This window comes from Bubalus bubalis, chromosome 14 (assembly GCF_019923935.1).
Source record: "Bubalus bubalis isolate 160015118507 breed Murrah chromosome 14, NDDB_SH_1, whole genome shotgun sequence".
Classification (NCBI taxonomy): domain Eukaryota; kingdom Metazoa; phylum Chordata; class Mammalia; order Artiodactyla; family Bovidae; genus Bubalus; species Bubalus bubalis.
In genome coordinates, this window is record NC_059170.1 from 5019676 (window position 1) to 5033279 (window position 13604).

At 47.5% G+C, this 13604-nt stretch overlaps 1 long non-coding RNA gene across 1 annotated transcript in view; it reads left to right on the forward strand.

Moving 5' to 3' along the window:
* LOC112578670 overlaps positions 1–13604 on the forward strand; it is a 33632-nt gene that overhangs the window by 13122 nt on the left and 6906 nt on the right. Inside the window, exon 3 of the long non-coding RNA XR_003102966.2 lies at positions 6634–6828. This is a non-coding gene — a long non-coding RNA (uncharacterized LOC112578670). The remainder of the gene's footprint in view (positions 1–6633; positions 6829–13604) is intronic.

Here is a 13604-nt window from a genome sequence, read left to right on the forward strand (position 1 = left end):
ACTTACAAGGTGAAATAAGTCAGAGAAGGATAAATACCACTTGACATCACTTATATATGAAATCTAAAAGTCAAGACAAATGAACAAACTTGATAAGACAAAAATAGTCTCCGATGCAGGGAATGCACCGGTGGCTGCCAGAGGGAAGGGCGCAGGAATGGGTGGAGTAAGTGAGGGAGACTGAGGCACCAATGTCCATTATGAAATACACCATTGGGGGTGTGATGTCCAGGATGGGTACTGTACTCAACAATACTGTAATCACTTGGTATGGTGACAGATGGTAACTAGACTTATCATGTGGCCATTTGGTAACATATACAAATATTGAATCACTATGTGATACACTTAAAACTAGCGTAATATCTTAAGTCCACTATACTTCAATACAATTTTTTAAAAAATGATAGACAAACCTGAAAAACACTAATTCCAAAAAGAAGCTATATAGACCCGCATGTTCACTGCATTTTTATCTCCAATAGCCGAGACATGAAAATAACGTGAGTCTCCATCAACAGATGAACGAATGAAGAAAATGTTGAGTGTGATATACAGATAATATTAGATATGTAATATAATAATTATGCAACACATACAATATATAAATAATATAATTACATATATTATATATTATATTACTATACTATATTATTATTATATAAAATATTGTTACTGTATAGTGTCATTATATATTAATATGTTTTAATATAATATATAAAATCATATATTATATAAAATATATCAGATCAGATCAGATCAGTCGCTCAGTCGTGTCCAACTCTTTGCGACCACATGAATTGCAGCACGCCAGACCTCCCTGTCCATCACCAACTCCCGGAGTTCACTGAGGCTCACATCCATCGAGTCGGTGATGCCATCAAGTCATCTCATCCTCTGTCTTCCCCTTTTCCTCCTGCCCTCAATCCCGCCCAGCATCAGAGTCTTTTCCAATGAGTCAACTCTTCGCATGAGGTGGCCAAAGTACTGGAGTTTCAGCTTCAGCATCATTCCTTCCAAAGAAATCCCAGGGCTGATCTCCTTCAGAATGGACTGGTTGGATCTCCTTGCAGTCCAAGGGACTCTCAAGAGTCTTCTCCAACACCACAGTTCAAAAGCATCAATTCTTCAGTGCTCAGCCTTCTTCACAGTCCAACTCTCACATCCATACATGACCACAGGAAAAACCATAGCCTTGACTAGATGAAACTTTGTTGGCAAAGTAATGTCTCTGCTTTTGAATATGCTATCTAGGTTGGTCATAACTTTCCTTCCAAGGAGTAAGCATCTTTTAATTTCATGGCTACAGTCACCATCTGCAGTGATTTTGGAGCCCAGAAAAATAAAATCTGACACTGTTTCCACTGTTTCCCCATCTATTTCCCATGAAGTGGTGGGACCAGATGCCATGATCTTCATTTTCTGAATGTTGAGCTTTAAACCAACTTTTTCACTCTCCACTTTCACTTTCATCAAGAGGCTTTTGAGTTCCTCTTCACTTTCTGCCATAGGGGTGGTGTCATCTGCATATCTGAGGTTATTGATATTTCTCCCAGCAATCTTGATTCCAGCTTGTGTTTCTTCCAGTCCAGCGTTTCTCATGATGGACTCTGCATAGAAGTGAAATAAGCAGGGTGACAATATACAGCCTTCACGTACTCCTTTTCCTATTTGGAACCAGTCTGTTGTTCCATGTCCAGTTCTAACTGTTGCTTCCTGACCTGCATACAGATTTCTCAAGAGGCAGATCAGGTGGTCTGGTATTCCCATCTCTTGAAGAATTTTCCACAGTTTATTGTGATCCACACAGTCAAAGGCTTTGGCATAGTCAATAAAGAAGAAATAGATGTTTTTCTGGAACTCTCTTGCTTTTTCCATGATCCAACGGATGTTGGCAATTTGGTCTCTGGTTCCTCTGCCTTTTCTAAAACCACCTTGAACATCTGGAAGTTCACAGTTCACGTATTGCTGAAGCCTGGCTTGGAGAATTTTGAGCGTTACTTTACTAGCGTGTGAGATGAGTGCAATTGTGCGGTAGTTTGAGCATTCTTTGGCATTGCCTTTCTTTGGAATTGGAATGAAAATGACCTTTTCCAGTCCTGTGGCCACTGCTGAGTTTTCCAAATGTGCTGGCATATTGAGTGCAGCACTTTCACAGCATCATCTTTCAGGATTTGGAATAGCTCAACTGGAATTCTATCACCTCCACTAGCTTTGTTCGTAGTGATGCTTTCTAAGGCCCACTTGACTTCACATTCCAGGATGTCCGGCTCTAGGTCAGTGATCACACCATCGTGATTATCTGGGTCGTGAAGATATTTTTTGTACAGTTCTTCTGTGTGTTCTTGCCATCTCTTCTTGATATCTTCTGCTTCTGTTAGGTCCATACCATCTCTGTCCTTTATCGAGCCCATCTTTGCATGAAATGTTCCTTTGGTATCTCTGATTTTCTTGAAGAGATCCCTAGTCTTTCCCATTCTGTTGTTTTCCTGTATTTCTTTGCATTGGTTGCTGAAGAAGGCTTTCTTATCTCTTCTTGCTATTCTTTGGAACTCTGCATTCAGATGTTTATATCTTTCCTTTTCTCCTTTGCTTTTCACTTCTCTTCTTTTCTTATAATATATAATTATATGAAATATTTAAACATTGTGTTATATATAATATTACATATATAATTTACCATTATTCAGCCATAAAAAAGAATGAAATCTTCCCATTTGTGACAACATGGATGGAAACTGAGGACATTATGCTAAGTGAAATGTCAGACAGAGAAAGACAAACATCATATGATCTCACTTATATGTGGAATCTAAAACAAAAACAACTTAGCTCATAGATACAAAGAACAGATTGGTGGCTGTCAGAGTTTTGGGGAGTGGGGGCTAAACAGCTGAACAGGATCCAAAGGTACACATTTCCAGTTAAAAAATAGATACGTCATCAGGATGTGCTATGCAGCCCAGCAGCTGTAATTAATAATACTGTACTGCATATTTGAAAGTTGCTGAGTGAGTCAATATCTGCTGGATCATTGAAAAAGCAAGAGAGTTCCAGAAAAACATCTATTTCTGCTTTATTGACTATGCCAAAGCCTTTGACTGTGTGGATCACAATAAACTGTGGAAAATTCTTCAAGAGATGGGACTACCAGACCACCTGACCTGCCTCTTGAGAAACCTATATGCAAGTCAAGAAGCAACAGTTAGAACTGGACATGGAACAACAGACTGGTTCCAAATAGGAAAAGGAGTACGTCAAGGCTGTATATTGTCACCCTGCTTATTTCACTTCTATGCAGAGTCCATCATGAGAAACGCTGGGCTGGAAGAAGCACAAACTGGAATCAAGATTGCCGGGAGAAATATCAATAACCTCAGATATGCAGATGACACCACCCTTATGGCAGAAAGTGAAGAGGAACTCAAAAGTGATGAAAGTGAAAGTGGAGAGTGAAAAAGTTGGCTTAAAACTCAACATTCAGAAAACGAAGATCATGGCATCTGGTCCCACCACTTCATGGGAAATAGATGGGGAAACAGTGGAAACAATGTCAGACTTCTTTATTTATTTGGGCTCTAAAATCACTGCAGATGGTGACTGCAGCCATGAAATTAAAAGACGCTTACTCCTTGGAAAAAAAGTTATGACCAACCTAGATAACATATTCAAAAGCAAAGACATTACTTTGCCAACAAAGGTCCGTCTAGTCAAGGCTATGGTTTTTCCAGTGGTCATGTATGGATGTGAGTGTTGGACTGTGAAGAAAGCTGAGCGCTGAAGAATTGATGCTTTTGAACTGTGGAATTGGAGAAGACTCTTGAGAGTCCCTTGGACTGCAAGGAGATCCAACCAGTCCATTCTGAAGGAGATCAGCCCTGGGATTTCTTTGGAAGGACTGATGCTAAAGCTGAAACTCCAGTACTTTGACTACCTCATGCAAAGAGTTGACTCATTGGAAAAGACTCTGATGCTGGGAGGGATTGGGGGCAGGAGGAGAAGGGGACGACAGAGGATGAGATGGCTGGATGGCATCACCGACTCGATGGACGTGAGTCTGAGTGAAGTCCGGGAGTTGGTGATGGACAGGGAGGCCTGATGTGCTGCGATTCATGGGGTCGAAAAGAGTCGGACACGACTGAGCGACTGAACTGAACTGAGTGAGCAAAACTTAAACGTTCTCATCATGAGAAAAAATGTGTGTAGCTCTGTATGGTGACAGACGTTAACTAGACTTACTCTGACTATCATTGCACAATATAAGCAAATATCGAATTGCTATATTCTATACCTGTAACTAATATAATGTTATACTTCAATTGTGCCTCAATCAAAAGAAAGAGAAGGCTTGAGTTACAGTTGTTTTGTTCTCCAGCACAACCTAGGTGTGACCTCTGGGCATTTGCTTATGCTTTTTCCTCTGTTAGGTAGTCCTGCCACACCTTTGGCTCAGTTAGTATCCCATCCCTATTTGCATCACCCTGGTAGCTCAGCTGGTAAAGAGTTTGTCTGCAATGCAGGAGACACTGGTTCGATTCCTGGGTTGGGAAGATTCACCTGGAGAAGGGATAAGGTATTCACTCCAGTATTCTTGGGATTCCCCGGTGGCTCTGATGGTAAAGAATCCTCCTGGAATGCAAGAGACTGGATTCAATCCCTGGGTTGGGAAGATCCCCTGGAGGAGGGCATGGCAACCCACACCAGTATTCTTGCCTGGAGAATCCCCATGGACAGAGAAGCCTGGCGGGCTACAGTCCATGGGTTTGCAAAGAGTCGGACATGACTGAGCAATTAAGCACAGCACATTTGCGTCTCAGCTTTCATATCACCTCCTCAGGGAAGTCTTCCCTGATTTTCCAGACAAGATTCAGTACCCCCCACAACCATGTCAGTGTCCTTACATCATTCAATCATTCATTCATTATGTCTTTCCTTCACTTAAACATTCAACCAGTTCTCCACCAAACATCCATAGAGCAGCCACTGTGCTCTAGGATTTGTTCCAGGCACCAAGGACACAGGCACGGCTTTAATGGAGCTCACGTTTGGGGATCATTCAATAACAGGCAAACAGATAAGAGAACATCAGACAAATACGTCACATGAAGTAAATGAACAGGGTCGCGTGGTAAGAGGGTGACTGGCGGGGTCCTCCCGAGGAGGTGATGTTTGAATCAACATTTGAATCAAGAAGAAGGAGCTGGTCATGGAAAGATGTGGGTAAAGCATACCCAGGAGCAGGGGGTCAGCAAAGGCAAAGGCACTGAGGCAGGAACGTAACCAGTGCAACTGAGAAAGAGCCAGGAAGGCCCTGTGGCTGCGGCCCAGGGGGAAGAGGTGCGCCTGGAAAGGTCGGGTGGTGGCAGGCTGTGCAGGCCCTAAAGACTGTCACACGGACTCTGGATCCTGACCTGGGAGCAGAGGGCAGCCGTCAGAGGGTTTTAACACGGTTCTGTATTTCTGCACAGTCGCAGCCCTCTTCACCCTTTGCAGTTCTGCTTTTGCATGACTTTTGGAGCGGTGTCTGGCTTTTGACTGTGAGCATCCCGCAGGGGTCCACCATGTCCCTTCTGATCCCCGAATATATGTCTGGCTCATAGTAAGTGCAGGTCTCAGATTGGGTGCCCCCAGAAGCAGGTACTGAGACAGGAATGCAAGTCGTATATTTGGGAGGTGATCCTAGGAAGTAAGGAAGTGGGGACACCAAACAGGGAAGCGAAGGCAGCCAGTCTGGGGTACGTTTTTGAGCAGGTCACTGCTGTGGCCAGCTGGGGCTCACCCCTGCTGGGGACCACTGGGATCAGCAGAGAACATCTCGCCGAAGCAGTCCTACCTGGGAGAGAGGAAGTGGGTTTTTATCCACCACCTCCATGTCACTGGTTGAGGGCTGCCACCAGGGCATGAACTCTTGGGCACTTCCGGCCCGGCAGGGGCTTAACGTGCTCTGGTAGCCGGAGAGAACCCCCAGCACAGAGACACAGGTGCCGGTGGTTGGAAGCCACTGGATGGAGAGCGGGGGTGGGCATGGCCTATATTTAAGTAACTCACTGACAGCTGACCAACAGAAGAGACAAGAAGAAATGCCTCTGAACATGGTAGTGTGGGCTCCACTTCCCCTACAATTTTCAGCAAATCCCCAGAGCTCCTCAGGAGGTTAGCTTTTTTGCTCCAGTCTCTTGGTTTCTGTGTGGCCAGGATAGAAGGTTCTGGAAGCCTGCCCTGCCATCCCAGCAGGCTGGGGCTCACCACATCCTGGGAAACCGAAGAGGAGAAATTTGGATTTTTCTCTAGGAAGCCGTTTCCTCAACAGTCCGCAAGGCTTTATCAGCGTTCAGCTCTCTCTTATTGGGCAGGAGGCCCTGGCGGTCTGCGCACTACATTCCAGGAGCCAAAAAAAAAAAAAAAAAAACAAAAAACACCCTGCCTTTCTCACCCCGCCTGGGAAAACTGGACCACACTGGGATGGCACCCTGCCCTCCGCCCACCACCCAGAAACTGGCCTGGCTGGCACCGGGGCGGGTAGGGAGGAAGGCAGAGCTGTTTGAACGTGTCCCTCGATGCCGCAGGAGGGGTGGGAGACAGCAGGGGTGAGCTGCAGAAACGTGATGAGGTTATCGTTTCCTCTTGATGCAGATCCCCTCGCCCCATGAGTGGGCCTGTGCAGACAGAGACAGTGAGCGATATAAAGATGCGGTGGGGCAGACAGACACCTTTCGGACGAGCAAGTCAAAGAATCCTGCCCATTACCTGGAACCCGGAGGCCTCCTGGTCCATCGTGAGTGGAGGCCACGGATGCATCCAAGCATCCTACAACGCCCTGGGCACTAGGTAAGCAGTGGGCATCGTTCCATCAGATCAGGTTTCCTCAGCCATGGCATGGCTGACATTTGGGGATGGATACTCAGTTCTCTACAGTGGGGGCTGTCCTGAGCATTGCAGGATGTTTAGACGCGTCCCTGGCCACTCACGATGGACCAGGAGCAGTTGCCCATTCCCAGTCATGATGATCAAAAAGGATACAAAATTGCCCCTGTTTGAAAACCACTGCATTAGACCCACACGCACTTACACGAGGGGTTATTTTGTTCCTAGCCCTGTGTTCAGTGACTTACGTGTCTCAATGCATTGAGTCACAACCAACTTATCAGGCTGGGGCGGATGTGGCAGCCCCATACTGTCATGCCCAGGCTGCTAACCTGTCCTCCCCTCCTTACGGTGTTGTCCTGGCCTCGTGTACAATACGCCTCCACCCCACATTCATATTGCAGCAGGGAAATGGAGAGGCGGAACCTGGAAGTTGTCCCCATGGCTTAACACCATATCCCATTGGTCAAAACTTGGTCACATGGACACATCTAACTGCTAGGAAGGCTGGGAAATGTAGTCTTTATGGGGACATCCCCATCCTCAGCTACAAGTCCCCCATGGAGCTGGGGAAGGATCAGTTCAGTTCAGTTCAGTTGTTCAGTCGTGTCTGACTGTGATCTCATGGACTGCAGCATGCCAGGCCTCCCTGTCCATCACCAACTCCCAGAGTTTACCCAAACTCATGTCCATTGAGTCGGTGATGCCATCCAACCATCTCATCCTCTGTCGTCCCCTTCTCCTGCCTTCAATCTTTCCCAGCATCAGGGTTTTTTCCAATGAGTCAGTTCTTCGCATCAAGTGGTCAAAGTATTGGAGTTTCAGCTTCAGTATCAGTCCTTCCAATGAATATTCAGGACTGATTTCCTTTAGGATGGACTGGTTGGATCTCCTTGCAGTCCAAGGGACTCTCAAGAATCTTCTCCAACCACAGTTCAAAAGCATCAGTTCTTCGGTGCTCCACTTTAGGACAACTGGCAGCCTCAACTACGTCGTGTTTCATAGATGGGGAAATTAAGGCACGGAGTGGTTAAATATTCATCCAAGATCACCCAGAGAATAAGGAAATTAAGAAAAGAAATGGATATAAAGTGTTAGTGCTCAAGGCCAGCCTTCTTCCCTCCTGTATCCTTGGAGGGTCCTCCATTACCATTTATCAGCTCTAAAGGTCTCTTTCAGTGCAGGGTACTGAAAGTTTTCCTACACCTCTAGGACTGAAGAGTTTCCTTTGGCCCCTGAAATCCACACCCTTTAGGTCATCCAGGTGCAATTTTCAAACAACCCAAAGGTGTTAGAGTCATTTATCTAGTGGAGCAAAGGGTCCAAGACCCCTGTCTTCCTACATGTGCAGGTGGGAGAAATGTTGAGGCAAGCTCTCAGCCAAAAAGATTTACCTACACAGTAAGGACACTGAGGCCGGGAGAAGGGAAGGGACTTTTTCAAGGCCACACAGCTGGCTCCTGGCAGAGACAGGGCTAGGACCCCAGATGAGGAGCCCTGACGAAGCACTGTCTTCTGGTTTCCAAACCCTGGGAGGCATCGCCCCTCCTCCACCTTCTCATTGCCTGTTCTCTGTCCTGAGCATCTGCCCCCTTTCCTGTCTTAATCCCTTTACAACTGCGTCAGTGAGATTTCTGGAAGAAGCTGAGGCTTACACGTTGGCGACACCGTTGTTGTCTGTCCAACAGCCAGACTCTCTTGTCTTCAAAAGCAGAACCTCGATTTTGTTAAGGAGTAGGAAGTGATAAGTCCAGCCCCAGGGGCAGGATTAAGATGGGGCTAACTTAGTCATATTATCCCATTCTTCTTGATTTCAACTTACTTTCCCAGTCTTCTTGCAGTGTAGAACAGATGTATGTCCAGTTCTGGCCAATTCAATGTGAGGGGAGTCCCTTCAAGGAGACTGTGGGAAAGATTATTTTCCCAGGTTAAAAGAGCTCAAGGAAAAAGGAGGTTCCCCTCTCCCCTCAGCACTTTCTCCTGTCTTGAACTCTGTTAAGGATGTGATGCTAGGGGTGGTGGTAACTATCTTGTGACCACAAGGAGACAAGACTAACGAGAAGAAGCCAACGCATAGGGTGGCTAAGTGGAAAGGCTGAAAGTGGCTGGATACTGGCTGATACTGTTGAGACGCTGCCTTGACCCTGAAACTATCCATCTCCAGCCTTTTTGTCCTCTGAAAAAATTAAACGCCTTTCCTGTTTAAGCCACACTTAGTGGATTATTCTGACATTTACGGCTGAAAGGGCTAAGTCGCTTCAGTCATGTCTGACTCTTTGCAACCCTATGGACTGTAGCCCGCCAGGCTCCTCTGTCCATGGGATTTTCCAGGCAAGAATACTGGAGTAGGTTGCCATTTCCTACTCAAGGGGGTCTCCTCCCCCCCATCCCCTCCCAGGAATCAAACCGCATCCCTTACGTCTCCTGCATTGGCAGGTGGGTTCATAGCTAATATAATTATGCTCAGTCCACCATATTTGGCCCTGGTTTCTACCCATCTCCCAGAAGGTAGGACCATCACTTATTTTTATGAGTGGCAGATACCTCTTTTTTTTCCTCCTTGGAAGCTGATGGACAGTGGCGCATTCAGCTTGCTTCGGTCCTTGCAGGATGAATGAGGTATGAAGAAACACACGTACTAATTCTTGGGAGACTTTTGACGCTTACTCAAAAGAATGCAACGTTTGCTTATATTGAGGGGGGCGGCTTAGATTCTTTAATGTATTATTACCTCTCAGAGTTTCACAGCATCTGAGAATTTTGGACTTAATAAAATGTCTGATTCAATTAGAAATGCTTGGGTGCTGATAACCGAAGAATCACAATGACCAACAGTTGTATGCTGAACATAACTTGCCAGGCACTTTAATAGGCAGTCCTCCTACACTAACTCATTTATTCTTTACAACCCCATGAGGAGATTTCTCTCCCCTCCACGTAGGGAACGCAGGCACAGAGCTAGTAAGTGACATACCCGAGGTGTGACGCCAGACAGCTGGCTCCAGAGGTCACACTCTTAGCTGCGTCTCTTTAGAGCCAAATAACAGTGACTCCAGCCATAAGAACACCTGTCATTTCCTTAAAAAAGAGTTTAGCGTGGAGTCCTCTGACCTTGCCCTTTGCCATCCTCAGCACGCTGGCTTTTGCCACCCAATTGGCACAAGATGGTGACTGAGGTCAAGCATTCCCAGGCCCCATGGCTCTACCCACGGCAAGCAGAGAAGGCAGTGGCAGCGTTGCCAACCCTCCTCAGTGGAAGAACAGTCTCCCTGGAGTGCTCTTCCCGCAAACTGCCTGTTGGATCTCATTGGTCAGAACCAGGTCACATGCTCACCTTGGACCAATCACTAGCAGACTGACATGGATACGCCACTAGCTGACCAATCACAATTTTCCCCTGGGCAAGAAGTGACTGGCACGAATTGGGGTTCAGATAGAAAAGAAGGGAGATGACTGGTGCGTGCACAGGAGGCAGATGGCGTGGATCGCAGCCGCTGACATTCCTGTATGTGTGGAGTGAGCCTGGCTCTGCCTTCAGCTCTTTACATACATTATCAAGTCATCACACTATTATCATCCCTGTTAGGATGAAAAATCTGAAGCCCAGAGAACTTCAATTGACTTGTCTTAAATCACCCAGAGAGGAGGAAACTGGATTCAAATGCAAGCCCCTTAGAGACCCGCTCTCAACCCCTCTAGATGGGATTGCCAGATAAAATAAAGGATGACCAGTTAAACTCGAATTTCAGATAAAGAAAGCAAATGTTTTAGTTTACATCTGTCCCAATTATTGCATGGGCTATACTTTTACTAAAAAAAAAAAAAAATCTGTTGTTGATCTGAAGGTCAAATTTAACTGGGCATTCTATATTTTTATATGCTAAATTTGACAATCCTACTTAGGGTCACTGGGTCAGAAACCTCAGCATTGGTGTGGGAGCTTAGCCACACTCTGTTTGCATAATAAACACTAAGAAAATTCCACAAAGAAATATGCATTCTCCCATTTTTCTGGAAACCTGATCCCTCTTGGGTTATTATTTGTTTTCTTCTTTTCAAGAAGGGTACAGAGAAAATGTCCTTGCCCTCAGAAAAACAACAGTGTATGTACTGGGATAAATGGCTGCTGGCATTTGGTCTCAAGGCCAAGGAGACAGCAGGGAGAGGTGGGGAGTGTGGGGCGGGGGGGGGGGGGGGGTCCTTTCTCACGCGCCCATCCCCAGTTGATTATTGCCAGGAAGAATGTGGACCTAGCTGAGTCCAATCCTCCAATGTTTGAAGGGAGGTAGAAATCTGAGTTTTTATGTAAAATCTCTTTATTTGTGAACATTGGCTCAAATTTTATTAAAATGCAGCATGTGCCAAAGGAAACATATCTGCAGGCTTGTGGGCAGCCAGGGAAAACTGCTGCTGTTTCATTTGGGGGGATGAGGCTGCAGCTTCTGCGGGCAGGGGAGCAAGGGTCTGGGCTGGCGATAGGAGAGTTCGTGGGGCTAGAACTGCAGCCAGAATGGTCTTCAAATCTCCTCTCTTCCAGATAAGTGCTGTGTGATGGTGGGGAGGCTGCCTAGCCTCTCTGTTTTCCAAACCATTCAGAGGATGTCACTGTACCCCACGTACCGTGAGGCAGGGAGGATTCCACTGATGGAGCGGGTGTAGGTGAGGTGCCTGGCACATGGTCAGGGTGTGCTAATTCCTTTCCCTTCCCTGGTAAGGGCCCACACTTAAAAGTTTGATTTGAATGTGACTTGTTCATGCCCTTCCTTCTCTCCTCCCTTCCATCTCCCTTCTTTCTCTCTCTCACTCCCCCTTCTCTTCCTCCTCCTCTCCTCTTCCTTCTTCTTTTTTTTAAAAATTAAACTGTGTGAAGATTCAGGGCTAGGTGTCAGGAGATGGGGGAGCAGGCTGTGACGCTATTCCAACCTGGAAGTGAGATTGGGGGAAGAGTCTCTTTCTCATAGGGCCTCAGTTCCTCCCTCTGTGAAATGGGCAGGTCTGATTGCAGACGTATTATAGACAGTCTTGCAAGGGTGCCAGGGTCAGGCAATTCTGTGGAGACGTCTCAGGGAGGGATGGGGGCGGGGATGGGGGCCTTGGGGTGATGGGAGGGGTTGCCTGGAGGGGGCTGAGTCAGAGGGCACTCTCAGGGCTGAGAGCAAGAGAAGAACACCCCAGCGGGCAGTGCCATAGGAAGGCAGCAACCCCCGTCATCAGGGAGCCCATGCACAGCCTTGGAGGAAAGCAAGGTCCCTGCCTATCTTGATCTGACCCCGGGCCCATCCCTGGGACTTGGGGTCAAGGCTCTTCACACAGCCTCCTGCCTGGAACCCGGAAACCCCAAGCTCCTCCTCTGGGCTCTCTGAGACCTGATCTCTGCTCACCTCCCCTCTCACCCTCCTTGCTCTTGTCAGTTCAGCATCTGGTGAGTTTCTCGAATGGGCACTTCTCTTTCTGAGTCTCCAGGCCTGGGCACAAGCTATTCCCCCAACCTGGACTCTGGTCTCCCTCCTCTCCAGATCTCCCCAAGATCATGCTTCCTTCTGGTTCAAACGTCAGCTCAAAATCACCCCTGTGGAAAGCTCCTGCTGGTTCCCAAGTGATCTCGAGCCCTCCTGGAGCCCCGCCCATCTCCTCAAGGTGCCCACAGCCACCTGTGAGCTGTGTCTGCTTGTCTACTCAGTCTGTCTGTCCTTCTCCTGAGGGTGGGGTCAGTCCTGTTACTATAGCCCATTCACTGAAGGAATAAATGGGCGAGTGAGTGAAAGAACAGATGAAGCTCTGCCAAGGATCTGGTATGTTTCCCAGGCTCAGGGGACTCTGCGCCCTCTCAGAAGGATGTCACAGCAAGTCAGGTGCATCCTCAACCTCAGCCCTCCTGTATCACCCTGCTGCACTGATAAAAAAAACAAACCAACACTCCAACCAGGGCCTCCCAGTGTCGCCCTGCATCTAGCCCCATTGACCTCTGTGACCCCACCTCCTCCCCAGCGGGCCCCCAGCCCCATCCCATCTCAGCCGTGCTGGCCTCCTTCCTGTTTCTTCAGCAACCAGGGCCGTTCCTACTTCCGAGCAAGCACTTTCTGTTCCCGGGATGCTCAGCCCCAGGCCGTCTTCTCATTTATGCCTCAACCATGTCACTCCAGTCTTCTTGCCTGGGAAATCCCATGGACAGAGGAGCCTGGTGGGCTACAGGCCACGGGGTCGCAAAAGAGTCGGAGCTGACTTAGCGACTAGACAACACCAGCGTCACCTCACGGAGGCCTTCCCCACACACAGCTTCCTGCAGGTCACCCTTTTTGCTCCCTTCCCAGCGTGTATCATTATCTGAAATGATTTCGTTCGTTTTCAAGTACTCGATCCACTTGTATCAGAGCTCATCACCGTGCAGAATAAAGACAGTTTTTTCCAGCTTCCCCTGTAGCTGGGTGCAGCCATACAACCAAGCTCTGACTCCCGGGTTGTGATTGGGAGTATGTGTAGCAGTTTCTGGAAACTTTCCTAGAGATTCAGCTATTGTTTGCCCTCTACTCACTATCTTTCCTTCTCCACCCTGCCACCTGGAAGGCAGAGGAGAAGGCTGGTGCTGTGGCCTCTGTATTGGGGCATGAACAGGAAGACCACACCCTGGGGATGGCAGAGTGGTGAGCGGGACAGAGGGTGGGACACTGAGGGCCCCGTGGAATCTTCACACCCGCCCCGAACTGCCTACATCTGGACGTTGTGCGTAGGAGAGGAAAATA